General features: G+C 49.8%; 1 protein-coding gene across 3 annotated transcripts in view; it reads right to left on the reverse strand.

Moving 5' to 3' along the window:
- The window catches only part of SEMA6A (semaphorin 6A), a 124,963-nt gene extending 123,976 nt beyond the window's left edge, over window positions 1–987 (reverse strand). For all 3 annotated transcript variants that reach the window (XM_047778470.1, XM_047778469.1, XM_047778468.1), the window contains exon 1: window positions 198–987. The gene's annotated coding sequence lies outside the window, so the exon portion shown is untranslated. The remainder of the gene's footprint in view (window positions 1–197) is intronic.
- Window positions 988–6,000: the final 5,013 nt, after the last annotated feature.

Here is a 6,000-nt window from a genome sequence, read left to right on the forward strand (position 1 = left end):
GCAGGGCGGAGAAGAACGTCGGGCAGGGCTCACAACTGCTCCCCCAGGGCCGAGCAACGCTCGAGAGACAGACACAAGACAAAATAAAACGCAGGCACCACAAAGCCGACAGCGCTTTGCCTACCGCGGCCCCGGGACCCGCAGGAGGGAGCGGAGCTGCCCGGGAGGTGGGGCGCGCCGGGACGCCCCAGCCGTACCTTTTCGGTGCATCGACGGGCAGGCGGCCGGGGCTCGGAGCGGGCTGGCACAGCGTGTATCCCATTTAGTAATCCATTATCAAGGGGTTCTCTCTGGGCCGCGAGCTGCGCTCTCTCCTCCGCAAGCCTTTGTCATTCCTACATATGTGCTTGTCTCTTTGGGGTAACAGTCGCGGCGACTACTTTCTGGGATGCAAATGCTCTGGGTTCATCTCCAATGACAAGCGGAGAGGGGAAAAGGAAAAAAGAAAGAAAAAAAAAACCAACAAGAAAGGAGTAAATGTTCAAGAAACTCTTCTTCAAATCCAAATTCCACTTGGATTCCACTCCAGCGAGTCCCTTCGGTAGTGTCTGCGCCGATTAACAAGTCATTTCAGGGTGGGGGGCGGGGTGGGGGCTGGGGCAAGGGTATATGCTCTAGCCCCGCTCGCCGACCGGGAGCGCTACCCCGCGGGTGTGGCGACGCTGGCCGCTGCCGCCACTCCTAAGCGGGCATCGCGGGCGGTCGGCCCGGCGGAGAAGCGCCGCTGCTGCGTCCCGAGCGCCTGGACAGCCGAGTGCGCGGGGAGCGGAGTTGGCTGCAGCCTCACCCCGTGCGGCTCACTACTCCTCTGTCACCGGAGAGGCCTCCGCTCCAGGGCGGAGCCAAGTCCCGGACTGGATTGCGCAAAGCGGACTCTCCTCCTGCAACCCCGCCTCCTTTGGCTGGCGTCTTCTCCGACCCAAAGGAGAGCAGTGGTCTCTAGGAGTGAACGCGAGTGATCGAGGTGGAGAGGGAGAGAATCTACGCCATGTGACCGTAGGTGGAGCCTTGGACCGACTGGCCAGCGCAGCTTCCTTCCACCACTATTCCGGGCCCCACCACGCGCTAGGCGGAGGTCCCTGAGGGGGCAATGCCGGCAGGATCCCAGCCCTCGCCTCCCCCACCCCTGGCATTTGCTCTAGCGAGGAAAAAAAATCCCGGACAGCATTGCTGAGCACGGCCAAATCAGAAAAATAAATAAAAATAGACGTATTGCAGGAGCGAGTTACAAGAAGGGATTTGTTCATCGATTTTCTTAAATGGAAAAGTTTTAAAGGATGAGGGTAAGTGAATGGCAAGTGTTTCTAATTCTGATTACAGTATCAAAGGTGGATTCCAGAAGTGATGGAAGCTCCATGCACCCAGATGAATCGGATAGAAGCCGGTGCGCTTAAAAAAACACCTCGAAAATATGAACACAACTATTAGTTAACATACCTATAACACAACACGTTAATAAAGCATGTTAAGCAAACAAATTGTAGTGCAAAGAATGCTGTTAACAACGGTGATGTTTTTAAACGTAGGAAATATGTAAACTATTCTTAGAAACAATTATGTAAACTTCAGAAATAAAACACAATTCCAGCGAGAATCCAACAGCTTCATGGAATAAGTAAATCGCAACTTCTTCCAAGGCGCTTTTGTTAACACCACCAGAAGAATGGCAGGCACAGCCTTTTTCTGTCTCTTAAAAGTTCACTCGCCAAAAAGCTTTGCAGTTACAGGCTTGGGCCAATTGGCCAGGCCACACGATGTCCCCCTCCCCCGGCCGCTGCGCGCATCGTAGCGTGTTGCTCCCCAAGTGGGCTTCTCGCGTGGTGAGGGCTGTAGCCACAGCCTTTAAAGAAAGTAACTCGGAGCGACCAAGCAGTTCTCCAGTCAATATTTACTAGTTTTGGGCTTGGCCGAGAAAAGCACTGGGAGGGGGATCAGGGTCCCCAGTCGCCTTTAGGCCTAATAAACGCATTAGAAACTGTACCTATTCCCTAACTGGGGCTAGGAACCAAGTCCCCCTTTTTTGCAGTTCATGCAAGGAAACAAAGTTACATCTGCTCGTGAGGGCTCACAAATAATAAAAATAATACATATGTAAAAATTTATAATAAATAAATATATTAAATAAATTTAAAAATATATTTCCACAAACCATTTAGAAAAGGTGGGGAGAATGGTTGAGTGGAAAAAGGCTTTTGCCGAAGCTACCGGCAGGGGCCGCTATCCTCACCTTTCCCAGGCAAAAACCGCGGCGGATCCGTAGTGACTGGGGGTTGGGAGCCGAGGGCTGCGGCCACGGGGGGCGGAGCCCGCTCCGGGAGAGGGCTGGGGCGTGGGGGCGGCGGGCTTGGTAGCGCGCTCCCGCGCACTGGTGGGGAACTGGGTCGTGGACGTGCCTTTCGAATCCCTTCGGCACCCAGGCAGAGGCCCTCGCCGGCCGCGACCGCTGGATGCTGGGCTGCGCTATGTAACGACCAGATTTCGACGTAAAACCTCAAGCTGATCCATGCGCCCCCTGCGCGGTCCCGCAGTCTGCAGATCGGGCCCAAGAGGTCCCAGGGATTCTCTGTACAGCGTCTCCATTCACACCGGGTCGCCGAGGCCCCTTCTTTGCTCTCTGCCTCTGATTTACATGCTGACTGGGTCTGGGAAAAGTTCTTTTAATTGGCAGAATTAGGCAGAGCAAACGAATTGTTTCACAGGCTGAACCAAATTAATTCCGGGTTTAGCTTCTTCCCTTGGAGAAACAAACAATTAAGCTGTCTTGTTTGCTTTATGGATGTATTGGAAGTGCCCCACATCGAGTTTCAGGATATGTTTTTAAAGGGAAGTTATTTTCATTATTAATACTTGCATGTTTAATTTGCAGTAACCCTGAGCCAAGAAACGAGAAATTAAATTTACCTAATTTAAAATTAGGGAATACAAGAATTTGAGTTAACTTGTGCAAGGCTAAGAAATACCACCCGGAATCTTCCTGGCAATGACGAAATCTTGAAGTTTCACCATCTAATTAGGCACTTGTGGGACTGACCAGGTGAGATTACATTTCCACTTGCCAGGGGAGAGATGCTCCCGGAGATGGCAGAAAAGCCAGCTATTGTGTCCGTTCTGAAGCCCTCAGGGGAGCACCTGTGGGGAGGCTGCCCTAGGAAACCTCATGATGTCATTTCCCCTTCTGTGCGCAGACTCCCACAAGCCTGCCTTGCTTTTCAGTAAAACCTCTGCCTCTCCAAAGCCTTTGAAGCCTGCAACCTACCCTTTCCCTTTAGGGAGAGAAAGCTGACAAGTTAAAGCATCAGCAAGTGTTAGAGTGGGTAGGGAAAGTTGGGCTGTTTTGTAGTTAAGTGGCACCAGGTGGAGTGAGGAAGGCCTTGGTCTTTGGAGCCAGGCTCTTGTTAGGTAACCTACTGGTAGTGACCTTGGGGCAGTCACTTATCTCTCTGGAGCAGTGGACTCACCTGTCAGTGAGGATTCTCGTCCCACGGATTGTGTGGATTAAATGAGGTGAGTGTAAAGCACAGGTCTAGGGTCAAGGTTAGCTAGCATCACTGTCCTTCTCCACATCAATCCTCCCACCATGTTTTACAGGAGTCAAATGGAGGCAGGGGAAAGATGTGGCTTGCTTTGAGTCAGTGCTGGGAGCGGCCCCATAACAACCCCTCTTCAGTAAATGCTTAAACCTGCTTTCCCCCAGGTCACTTGGAAAAGCAAGGTGGGAGAAGAGGAGAGAAAACGGTAAACTCACACAGCATCCTTTTAAGGGCCATATCCAGCTCTTTGGTCAGAAGCTGTGCTTTACCACCAATGGTAGAAGTGAACTTGGGAGAAGAGTCTCCTGTTGCTTACCCCTCAACTCCTGGTGGGAATGAGTTCCTGGGGGACACCTGGGGAGTGCACTTTATACATTCAGGCCACTGTCAGCCATAATCAGGCAACCTCTCTGTTTCTGTCTTTGAAGTTCCTTCTCTCGAGTTCCCTTCACCTGCTTGCTTTAAATCAATGGTCTTAAAACCCATTTTTTACACTAGAGTTGTGGGGGAGCTTTTGAATGAGACAAATCCTCAGGCTTCAGAGATGCTGAGGTGTTGAGCTGGGACTGGGGGCCACGGGCCTGGATATTTTTAAAGCTCCTTGGAGAATTCTGGTTTGTAGCCGGGAATCAGAGCCACTGTTACCAGGAATCCTGACTGTGTTCTAGAACACTGCTTTTCCCCAGCCTTTTCTGATGAGGCTGTTTCTCTCTTGCTCGCTTATCCCAGTATTGGAAAGCAAGATGTGTCCTTGCTTGTCAGGCTATTTCTTCTTTTCTCAGAAACTTCCAGACCTTTGGAGCCTGAGCTCTACAAATACAGTGGTGCTCTCCTCCACAGACCTCATTTTATCCCACTTTTCAAAGACTTGGCACAGGCTTACTGTCCTCCTATCTATCCCTCCTGTCACCTGTCGGCATTCATGTGACAGTTAGCGTCCACCCAAGCGCGAACCCTCTGCTTTCTCAGTTTCTTGCCTTCCTCCTCTACACTATCCTTTTTTCTTACCCACCCCTGCCCCCTACTCCAGGGCTTCATGCTGGGCCTTATTATCAGAAAAGGCTCCATCTAAATCACTAATTTGGACATCCCCTCTCCAATCACAGCTTCTCTCTTTCCAGCTGAATTGCCTACACACCTCCCTGTGCTCACTCTGATTTCGGGAAGCCCTCCAAGCTGTGGGTCCTGCCACTCTCTCCATCTATCCCCTCCCTGCCTCTTTGATTCCCTTCTCTGTCCAGCAGAGCTTTATTATAAGTGGCTCTCTGGCAGATGCTTTCAACTCCCTTGTTCTTCTTTCCCTTGGTCACACCCATCCGAGTGAAAACCGGTTCTGACGTAGAGAAATACCAGCCTTCTCTGCTTGCTCTTGCATCAGGCAGCAAAAGCCTACTAGAAAAAAATTTCAGGCACACATCTGGGCAGGCTGTACACTCCGTTGTCATCATCGGCCCCAAGTGGACCCTGAGCCCTGCCACTGTGTCGTTTTCCCTTTCTCTCAGCCTGATTTTCTCCCTCAGTGCCCCCTACTTCCCTGAAAAAAAGAAACAAATAAACAAACAACCCCCTCCATCCCCCAGTCTACCAGATGGGAATTTTTGCTTCTGTTCTCATTATTTCTTACTCATCTCCTCTTCTGGTAAAGGCCACGTCCCTCTGAGGCCAGTCCTTCCACCTGTTTTCGGATCGTTTACACATTCTCAGAAATTCTGTCCTACCTTCTTGTCTCCATCTCTTCAGCATCTCCCATGTGCATGTAAATGGGCTTTAATCTCTTGATCTTAAAAACAAGCCTTCCTTGGATCTTCTAGGCCTATCCAGCTCCCCCTGCTCTCCTCTTTTTGAAAGATAAAGGATTGTTGACAGTCACCATTGACACTTCCTCCTCTCCCAGTTACCTGTTCCTGTCTGGCTTCTGTTCCCAGCACTCCTTTGCCAAGGCTTTTGCTCAAGTCTTCAGTGACATTTGTGATGTAAATCCAGTGAAAACTGTCAAGGTTTTGTTTGAAGCCTCAGCAATGGTGAACACAACCGCTCCTTCCTCTGGAAAACACCCTTTGTTCTTGATTTCTACAGCACACCTCTCTCCTGGTTCTCCTACTTTCCTTTTTAAAACTTCTTTTAATTGCCCCTCCTACTACCATTTCGACTTTAAAAGTTTTTACTTGGAGATGAGTTTGTTTTCTTTTGAGCCCCTGAAAGATACAGAAAATTTCCAAGAAGAATGAAACATCCCAATTTTCACCACCCAGAACTAACTACTGTTAGTATTTTGTCTTACTTGTTTCCTGTCCTTGTTGTAGACAATAAAACATGGTGTATAAAGCATAACTTCCTTATAATCAACACTGTGTCTCTCACTCCCCTCCACTTGTTTGTAGTAACACCGTCATGAGTTTCCTTTGCATCTTTATGATTCCCTTTCTCTACTTTTATAGATACTGTAAGTACCCAGAAGCACTATTTTTGG

This window comes from Phacochoerus africanus, chromosome 4 (genome assembly GCF_016906955.1).
Source record: "Phacochoerus africanus isolate WHEZ1 chromosome 4, ROS_Pafr_v1, whole genome shotgun sequence".
Classification (NCBI taxonomy): domain Eukaryota; kingdom Metazoa; phylum Chordata; class Mammalia; order Artiodactyla; family Suidae; genus Phacochoerus; species Phacochoerus africanus.